Raw genomic sequence first — 11359 nt, 5'->3', positions numbered from 1 at the left:
ATAGGAAGTCATGTAATGACGTCGGTTAACATTTGCTATGCTTATGAAGCTTATGATCATGCTAATCATAGATATGAACGTATGTCTATGATGCAAATGATCATGACATGTGGTTACTTTAGGACATCGTTGGAAAAGATCTAGAGGGTAAGTGGGTCAATGTTGAATAACTTAGCTAACATTACCTAATGTTACATTTCTTTATATTAACATCAACTATATTGATAGGCTAGGGAGCTATGCTAACGGTAGCTAATGCTAACGGCTTAGGGTTAACGTTAGTTAGTTAATGCTAACGTTACGTTCGGAGGTCTCAGATGTATTTCAATTTTAACAATGTTGAGCATGATCAATGTGACATTGTTCATACATTGATTACAGTCTGTAATCTTGTCTGGCATTATTTAGCTATAGTGGGCTGATGCTTGCTGCTGCTACTATAGCATTTGCCACATTATACATCAAATTAATCAAGCATAGTGTTATTACCTGAAGGCATTATTACCATTGCAAGTAAGCATGCCATGTATATGCCATGCCTGGAAATCAAATTAATAGTGTAATTATTCCCCATCATAGCTCATTGTACACTGATATAATCATTCTCCTTGCCTTTGCTAATACTCATCTCTTTTATCAAACTTTGTGCTAGGAAAGAAATCTGGCTGTGATTCGTCGCTAGTGCTCATCCAGGCTGTTGTCATCTCCCGCCTGGACTCCTGCAACTCCCTACTTGCTGCCATCCTGCAGCGTTGGCCATCAGACTCCTGGAGAAAGCTGCTGCTGACCTGGTGTTCAACAGCCCCATGCTCTTCCACAAAACTTCCCTACTCTGTTCTCTGCACTGGCTCCCTGCGCTGTCCCATCCAGTTTAGGACTGTGGTTTCGAGCCTACAGGGCAAATGAACAGCTCCCTCCGACCTCCAGGCTGTGGTCAAGCTCTGCTGCCTTGAGGTGATTGGTTCCCCAGTTGCTCCAAGCCCCCCTACGGCAGATTGGCGTGGCCATGGCTTTTTTCTGTCCTGGCCTCACAATGGTGGGAACTGTCCACTGATGTCAGTACAGCAGAGTCGCTGCCCATCTTTCGCCGCATGCTGAAAATTCACCTGTTCAAGATGTGCCCTGGACCCTTCCTTTTAACACCTATTTTATTTGTTCTTGTACTTTGTCTTTAGCAACAGGTTAAGCTCTTAGACGCTTGTTTAGAAAGGAGATGCACTTATGAGTTCTAGCGAGCAGTGGTACTGTAGTGAAGCTGCAGTGTCACTAATGAAAGACTAATGGGGTGCACCTGAACTGCGGACGCTGACAGAGGCTCTGATCACCCTCAGCTGGACTTGATTGCTGAGGGGTGGACTAAGAAAGCAGAGCCAGTCGGGCAGTCTGGGGAGCGGAGCTTCATCTCCCTCAGGGCAACTAGTCTGACGAAGCAATTGTTAACTTGCACTCACGGGAGAGGATAACATGCCTGTCTAGCCCAGCTTAAACTATGCGCCCATGTACCAGTGTGCCGACTCAGGGTGATATCTAGTTTGTTTGCAATTGAGTGTGCCTGCCTATACAGGGTGATCCAGTGTGGAATTTACTGTTTGTGTGCGCGTGTGTGTGTGTTTGTGTAAACGTTGAGTGCCATACCGAGTGCCCACCTACGTGGGGTGAATTGCTGTGATGCTGGGTGTGGCTATTCTGATACTGGATGGACAGACCTGTCTGAGGGAGAGGTGTCACCGATTGGCCAGACTCCCATCAGGCCCACAAAGAACCTGCTGTTTCATGAGTTGGTGCAATAAATGACATGTTTTCTTAGGTTGTTGTCTAGTGTGCTGTTGTTGTTCTCAGCTCTCTTAACACCGGACTATACCAGGGACTAAAGGTGGTGGCAGCCCCTTTGCCTACAGTTAATACCCACACCTAGACCAAGGTTCATTACAGTACTCTTGCATACCTACAGTATGTTAAATGCACTTAATGAAAGTTGCTTTTTATAATTGTCTGATAAATGACTAATGTAATGCTGTTTTCTGGAGATCTCCTGTCCACCGTGGAATTCATTAGTCTGTTCTAAGGATGTACTCTTGGAAAACTACGAGCTCACATTAACTTTAGTTTATTTTCAATTAACTTGGACTGTTTCCTCTCCTTCAGTCATAAAACATGTCAAGTGTTTAAGATTTGATACCTGTTTTAAGTGATGGAGTATTAATGTACAAAACATTCATATCGGCTGGGCCTACAGTTGGTCTAAAGAAGTGACTTTCATTTACACTAAATGGACAAAAGTATTGGGACACCTACATATTACTGAACCTACAATGGTCCATAAAGGCATGGTTGGGTGAGGTTGGTGTGGAAGAACTTGACTGGCCCGCACAGAGCCCTGACCTCAACCCCAGCGAAGCGAACACTTTTGGGATGAACTACATGAAGAACGGAGATTGTCAGCTAGGCCCTCTAGTCCAACAGCAGTGTGACCTTACAAATGCTCTTCTGGATGAATGGGCAAAAATTCCCACAGACACACTCCAACATCTTATAGAAAGGCCTCCTAGAAGAGTGGGAGCTGTTATAGCTGCAAACGGGGACCAACTCCATATTAATGCCTATGAATTTAGAATGGGATGTCATAAAACCTCCTGTAGGTGTAATGTCCCAATTCTTTTGTCCATACAGTGTATATACAACACTGTACAGTGAAATTAAAAATGATAGGCTACCCACTCTAACATTGTTTGCATTAAAGTAAAATTAAACATTTCTAATAGTTGTGACATCCCTAGTGGGAGTGTAGTCCAGCTAGGACCTTAGCTTGGCAGCAGCACATAGAGACCAGGAGATGGTTTTCACTTTGGGGATTTTATTTACGGATAAATATATAAAGGATTTGAAAAAAAAAACAACAACATTCAAACAAAACAAGTCCCGCTTGAATTAGCTTTTTGGGGGGGGGGGGGGGGGTGACTTCCCCCCAATGATTTGACATTGATTGGGACAGCTACGTCCAACATGGAGAGGAGAGAGACCAGAACACCACGGGGTGGTAAGGCTGGGGAGGAAGAGTGGAGGGGGAGGAGGGACGGGAGGAAGAGTGGAAGGGGAGGAGGGAAGGGGGCCAAGGGAGGAGAAGTTAATGAGGGAAAGGAAAGAGGAAGAACAGTAAAATGAGTGAACAGTGTGATGACCATATACATTTGAAAATGACAACAGGAAGTGTATCATCACATAAAGAATAACGCTCTGGTTTGTTAATGACAGTTTTCTGCAGGAAAAATATATTTGAAGTTACAATCCAGAGTTGGAGAAGGCCATACTTGGACTGAACACTGCAATCACCATCACAAGTTGGCAGCTTCACCCACTCTGGATTGTAGCTTCAAGGGACTGCGAGATGCTATTTAAAAAAATGTCATTTCCCAAAGTGGTGAAATGAACTCCATCCGTCAGAAATAAACCAGGGCAGTTAAAACGTATGCGAGGATGCCCAACACTGTTGCCACCCAAACGCCGAACAAATGTGGTCATCACACTGTTCACCCATTTTCTGGCTCTGTTAATGCCCCCCGGATTTGCAGCCCTCCACTGGCGTCTCTCAGTGATGCAGGAGAAGATTATCTTCATCCTGGGGAAGCGGCGGTGGAGGTGCTGCAGGTCCTGCTTCATCGCGGCGACAAGGTCCACTCCCGTGATGTTGCCGAGGTCATTGCCGCCACAGTTGATGAGCAGGACATCCGGGGCTGTTCTTCCTCTCAGGGACTGGTGGAAGAAAGGGACAAGGTTCCTCCATCTCAGGCCACCCCAGCCAAACCACCAGACCCGCGCATCGAGTCCGAGGTTCCCTCTCCGTTCGTGCCTGGCTCTCTCCTCAGCACGTCGGACGTAGCTGTCCCCAATGATCCACACTGTTTTGCCTAAGGGTTCAAATAAATAAAATACATTCTATGTAATACACAGTGTGAGTAGAACTTTATTTGTGTTGTTCTACAGACATATTGACTTATACAGGTTCTTATCACCACTTCAACTCACCACAGTCACTATCCTAAAGACAACATTCTATAGAAGTGATATTGACATTCATTTCTGCTAGTTTTGATGGCAATAATTAGAAAACTAAAGATACATATCACATTGCTACTTCATGAATAGTATGTGTAGGCCTATTCTCTTTGATATGAAGGGGCACATAAACAATACAATACAATTATTTACTTTGGACATATTGTGATTAATTCAGTTCGACCATGGAGGTATTATATACTGTACACTACACTCACTCTGTCCAGGTACTGCTGCCAGCCCGGCCATAGTCCTCGCTGCAATCTCACTGTAAAATATGATTAAAAAGAAATGAAGACAATGGGAGTGGACAATACTGTTTTCCTTTCTACCATATTCTAATCAACAATGCTAGCTACAGCAATACTTCTTTGCAGTCTAGAATTAGTCAAATATTCTATTGACTATATGTATTGTTCGCAGATAATTATTCCACATAGGCAGCACGTGTAATAAGTAAAAGTGTCTTTGAGACATTTTGAGTAGCACGGTTATCTATAATCATAGAACATTAAAAAGTAAAAATCAAGTAAACTAGCTAGCTAGCTAACATTAGCATGGTCAGCATCCACGACACCGGCATGACATTAAATCAATAGTACCATAATTTAGCTCTCAATCAAAAGCTTTTACGTGTGCATGTCTATTAATAAAGGAAAGTAAACTATGTTATAGAGTGATTACTTTGAACTTTACCTTTTAAGCGCCCAAACTGTAGATTGGTCGAGCAGCAGGTGATGGCCAGATGTGAACGTGGAAAACGCGCGTGGTGGGGGATGGGCGAAACACCGTTATATAAATTCAAGATTGATCCCAGTCGCCCGTCTCAGCAACAAGAACACCGATAGTTTTGCAAGTCTTATGTGATAGAAAACATTGAGAAAATGCCTTCTTGTGTTGCCTACAACTGCGTGAAGCGATCAGGATCAGATGTACCTATGTACTGGTATGTGAACGATTATAGCCAAAGTTGAATAAAGTCTGTCAATTTTAAATGATGTTACCTAGCTGGTTAGCTAGTTACCTAGCTAGTTAGCTACCATTTAAACTTAAGGATAGCTAACTGTAACACAATTATGCTGTTCTTAGGTAAGTTACATTTATCTTAACCAATCTATTATTGTAGTCTACAGTCCATATCTATCTAATTTGTGTAGAAGTCATCCAAACAAATGAATAACTAACTGGTGTAATTCAGAAAAGTCATAGGCCTAATTAACATCAGTCTGTGGTGAGCAAAATGTAGCTCGAGTTGATAAGGAATAATATGCAATGTGGCATTCCATCAAAAAGTTCTATGACAATTAAGTAAATACTTTATGTATGTGGTTTGGTAAGGGCAGATATTGGGGGGGGGTGGCTTAGGTTTAAGAAAGGAAGGGAAACAATACTTTTGGTTGGGAAGAAAGAGTAGCCTACATTAACACATGCCACACACTGTTTGTTCTCTGCATGATAGTGTGCCATTATAACTCAACACAACTTCTCCACAGCTTTCCATCCAATGACCGGGCACGGCTGTGTCAGTGGGTCCATAATGTAAGACGCAAGAATTGGATGCCAAACAGAAATTCCCGGATATGTGCCCAACATTTTGCAGAGGAGTGCTTCGACAACAGCAGTGGGAGAAAAAAACTAATTTCAACAGCTGTCCCCACAATTTTCAACTTCTCTGTAGACACCACAGCATCCCCGGAACCTAAGGTAAGTGCAGAGGTAAGTGTCACTGTACAAAATGACCACAGTTACTGCACTGTGTTTGTTAGTGCTAACGAGGACGCAAATGTCACTGAAAAATTGGATTGTAGTGACATCCTTGTGATGGAGGAACTGCATGATGACACAGTGTCAATTGTAGTCCCACAGCACAATGATACAGCTGTGGAATTTGAAGTTGAGGAATTACAGGTACAGGACTGTGCGGTACATGATCACGTGTCTGAAGCCACAAAATCAAACAGTGATGACCACAACTATGCAGTGATGGAATCTCCCAGATCCTTGAAGCGTCAAGCCGAGGACATACTGGAAACCTCTAGAAAAAAACTGAAATTGGAGCAGCAGAAGACTAGAAGACTGCAGAAAAGAGTGTCCAGTTTATCTGAGGTCATCAATGAGCTCAAGCAGAAAATGCTGATTTCTACAGGCTGTGCAGAGATGCTGGAGAACTCCTTCAGTGGAGTGTCAAAGGAGCTACTCACCAGAGTGGCGGAAGGAAAAAAGTCAAAAGTGTCAGAGGAATTGCGTTCATTTGCGATGACTCTGCACTTCTATTCCGCCAAGGCTTATGCTTTTGTGCGTGAAAGTTTTGACCTTTTTTTGCCCCATCCCGACACCATCCGGACCTGGTACAGCAACATCTCAGCAGACCCTGGATTCACAAAACCTGCCTTTTCTGCTATTGAGACACATGTGAAGGACAGGAAGAAGGATGGAAAAGAGACCCTGTGTGCCCTCATGATGGATGAAGTTGCCATACGGAAGCACGTGGAATATGCTGCTGGAAAATTCCATGGATATGTGGACCTTGGCTGTGGCACTGTTGATGATAGCCTACCACCAGCCAAAGATGCCCTGGTCCTCATGGTTGTTGCAATCGACGAATCCTGGAAAATCCCAGTAGCCTATTTCCTTATTGATGGACTGACTGGAGTAGAGCGTTCAAATATCATCAACGAATGCCTTCAGCGACTCCATGGCATCGGAGTTCGTACAGTCTCCTTGACGTGCGATGGACCATCATGCCACTTCGCCATGTTGAGAGCCCTCGGAGCCGACTTGGATGTCCATAACATGAGATCATCTTTCCCACATCCTGCAGATCCATCACAAGTGGTTCATGTGGTACTGGATGTGTGCCACATGCTGAAGCTACTGAGAAACGCGTTGGCTGAAGGAGGTACACTGCAAACTCCAAGAGGAAAAATTAGCTGGCAGTACATACAGGAGCTAAACAAACTTCAAGAGAAAGAGGGACTGCGACTTGGAAACAAGTTAAAAATGGCTCATATACGGTGGGAGAAACAGAAGATGAAGGTCAAGCTTGCAGCTCAGGTTTTCAGCAGCAGTGTGGCAGATGCTCTGGAATATTGCAATACACAGCTGCATCTGCCACAGTTCAGAGGGTGTGAGGAGACAGTGGAGTTCCTGAGAACCATTGATGCTGCCTTCGATGTCCTCAACAGCAGGAACCCTTTAGGAAAAGGATACAAAGCACCCATGAGGACATCTAACAAAGACCGGGTCCAACAAATCCTGCAGAAGGCCCAAAGGTCTCTCTTGGAACTGAAGAATGACAAAGGCATCCCAATGCATTCTGGCAGAAGAAAAACATGTATAGTTGGCTTCATTGCCAGTTGTGCAAGTGTGTGGAATATTTTCCAAGAGGTAGTCTGTCAGCCAGATGCCCAATGCCGTTACCTCCTCACTTACAAGCTGAGCCAAGATCACCTGGAACTGTTCTTCTCCTCTATCAGAGCTCGTGGTGGATTCAACAACAATCCCACAGCAAGACAGTTCACAGCTGCCTACAAGCGTCTTCTGGTGAAGTTGCAAGTTAAGACAGGAACAGGCAATTGCATACTCCGTGACGATACCAGCATCATGGAGGCCACACCTGCGTCAGCAAACACCGCGCGTAGGTTTGACCTGAAGCCTGTGGAGCATGCAGAGGTCGACCATGATTACCAGCTCTGCCCAGATGTTGATGCAGTGTCCGAATACAAGGATGCTGCTATCAACTACATCGCTGGCTTCGTGGTGAAGAAGATCAAAGAAAAACACAACTGCATGCCTTGCGCTGAAGCTCTCACTTGTGAGTCCATTGAGCATCCCTTCATCCTCTTGAAGAATCGTGGAGGTTTGCAAAAACCATCTCCAGGGATAGTTGCCGTGTGCACAGAGTCAGAGCGTTGCTTTCAAAGGATTTTGAGAACAACCTCCGGCAAGCTTCCCCAGGGACGTGGCTTAGCATCAGCCATCGTCGCTCAAGTCCTGGATTACAGTGCTGAGAAGACATTGTTCCCAGAGCTGCACAACCACATGTTTGAAACCACGGTTGAAGACAATCATGTACATCTCCTGGTGAAAATGGCATCCTCCATATACTGCACAATAAGGATGCACCATTTGGCGAGACGAGAAACGGAGAGGATGACAAAGGACATTGTGAGGAATAAATTAACAAAGCTGGTCCATTTTCATCACCAGTAGTGTACATCACTGAGAGGGTTGTTTCTAGTCATGCGTCCCATTTTAAGTGTGTGTTTGTGTGTATTTCCTTGTGCGTCTTGTATTGTTTATGTTTCTTTTGTCGATATATATTTGTGTGTCTTTATTTAAATGTGTCTTTTATTTGTGTGATGCCATGACTGTAGTTTACACTTGAGCAACCATAATCTTCAACTGTGGAAAACTGTTAATGAACATGGAGAGCAACATCCCAAACCACCTTCCAGCCAATATACTCAGTATCTGTACCTGAATGAAGTTGTTGGAGTTTGCATAACGGAACCCAACTTTTTTGGAAGAACAGAAAAACAGTGTTCATTGTAATACTTGGAGCTCGCATTACGGAGCACAAGTTTTTACACAGCAACTGCAACTGCAAAAAATCTCAACAAGAGACTGTTCATTTGTAGTCTTGGAGCTCGCATAACGGAGCACAAGGCTTAGTTGAACATGAATCTCCTTAGGAATATCCAAACAGCGTATCCGACCCGTGACCTCTGCAAGAACCGTCCCTTTAATAGAGTGCCCTTATGTTGCTGTTTAAAATTGTTTATGTATATGTTTAATGAAATGCCAACAATTAAAAACATAAAACCCCCAAAAAAATATTCTTTAATTATATATATGTTTAACAAAATACTCCTAAAAAATAAAAAAAATGCTTGTGGTTTGTTATTGCCCCAAAGTTCTATTTCTATATGTATATCTATTTCTATATGTATAGTCTATATGTTTTTACGTGTTTCTTTACATGTCTTTACATGTGTATTTGTCAGGGTTTGTCTGTTAGTGATTGTCGTGTCCCCACTCTTGGCCTGCACCTTGACGTGGTGAGTGGGCTTTAAACCAAGCCAGGCCTTTTATAGTTGTGTTTTGTGTTTTTCTGTTTGCTTAAGTGTCTAATATTGAAGGTACAAAACCTTTAAAAAAGAAAAGAAAAAAGAAGCCCCTTCCTTCCCATAAAATTCCTGCGATTGTAACAGGTGTATTGATTCCACCACACTTGCCCACACTGGGTTCAAACCCGGGTCCTCTGACTTAGGAACGCACCCACCTTTCTAGAACACTGCCACCAGCTATCCCAATGAAAAGCTAGCGAATCAATTGTGCACATGGGCAGTACTAATACTGAGGACAGAGTTTAAACCAGTTCAACCAGATATTCACTGAGCCTGATGGGCACCTGCCAGCTAAAAAACCTAGTACTGTCACCCTCGACTTCTGCTGCGCCTGTATCCAGCCATAGGGGCTGATTATTTATAATGATGTTGGTGAAGTTTAAAACCTTATTTACACATAGTGTTTGCTGTTTTAAAAGATAAATGCAGTGATATGAGGCGCCACCTATTGGTGAGGACAAAATCATTTTTTGACTGACTAGATGAGATAATGAATTCCTGATGTGCATAATGATGTCACTAAATCCCACTGTGATTGCTTTTTCAGTCTGAACAGGAAGCAGAGCAACCCCTCTGTGTTCGATCACCTGATAGAAGAACCTCCTAGGTGAGACCACACTACAGTACGTTGCTCCAGTAAACATATGAAGACCCAGACGTATTTAAGCTGTCTTGTCTAATTTGAGCTGTCTTGTGAAGTCCCTGTTTTTCACATACTCCCCCCAACCCCCCCCCCACCTACAGATGTGTAGTGCTCTGATCTACAGTCCCCCAAGTACAGGCAAGACCCCAGTGGCGCGGGTGCAGACTAACGAGTGTAGGCAGGGAAACACAAAGGTGTCTATAAGGAAAGGAGCTGACTGCCTTAGCAAGTGGGTTGGTGAATCAGAACACATAATCAGCTCTGCCTTCTCTTTGACCAGGTTAGCCAATGGGGCAACTGTGGCGGTTGGGGGAGGGGGGTATAATTATTGGACAGGACACCTGACCATCATCCTCAGTGTTGACTGAGAGCTTGTGATGGCTGTTTGTTGGTCTCTCCCCAGGTCAACCTAATGAGACCCTCCTTCATCTTCTTCAACAAGATAGACCGGCTGTCCCCAGTATGCTCCAGCAGACAGGACCAGATACACAGGTGAGGCCTGTCTGTCACGGAGCCACCGCCTAGCTCCGCCTCTGGTGTAACTCGGTTCTTTAGCTTGGCTGCGTACTTGATTGATGTTGCACATGGGCGATTGGAACTAAACTAACCTTGCGTTGCATTTGTCTCTCTCTCTCTGGCTCTATCGTGTCCACTCTGCTGGCGCTGATGGATGGGTTGGACAGTCAAGGGGAGCCAGTGGTCCAGTTCCTGTTCATGCTTGGTTGTTGCCTACTCACCTTCCCATCTCCTGCATCACCTGCCACCTGTCTCCACTCTGCCCAGCTGCACCTCATCCCTCATTACTCTTAGCATTAATACCAGTCAATTTCCCTTGGTTCTCTGTAAGATCATCCAGTCATCTACCAAGTCTGCTCAGCTCTTCTGTCTGCCATATTTTGAAGTTGTTTATTGAAATTGAGTTAAAGTAGTTTGTATGGGTCAAGCATCCTCCAGTTTGTATGACTCAAGATCTGTTTACTGCCATGTATATGGTTCACACATACTAGAAATTTGACTAGGGTTAAGGCATACACTGGTGACATGTTTTTAATTGTTTTGTGATCACTGTCTTTGTGATATTTTCTGATGACCAAGCCTTTGATCTAAGCAGAGCCTTAGCACATTATGGAGGAACCATGTCCCTTTCTTTTACCGATCCCTGAGAGCAAGACCTGTGAATGTCCTGAACAGTGTGGTGGCCACATTTGTTGGGAATTTGGGTGGAAACAGTGTGGAACATCATTGCATAGTTTGACTGCCATTTCATACCAACATTAAGAGAAAGTGGAGAAGTAGGCTATACCTAGAAAATACTATAGTTGTGCAATTCGTTTGTACAGTCTAGTAGTTAAATGGTTAAAAATGGGCAAGCAATAACATTGGAGGGAAATGTATACTGACACTGATGATTGTTTCAGAAATGGTCTGAGACAAAATAATGAAATGTTATACATCAGTATTGTGAAACACTGAACATATTTTAATGACTGACAAGGAGAGAGGAAACAGTCCAAGTTAATCAATAATAACTAGG

This window comes from Borostomias antarcticus (assembly GCF_949987555.1).
Source record: "Borostomias antarcticus genome assembly, chromosome: 16".
NCBI lineage: Eukaryota > Metazoa > Chordata > Actinopteri > Stomiiformes > Stomiidae > Borostomias > Borostomias antarcticus.
This window is presented reverse-complemented; position numbering follows the sequence as displayed.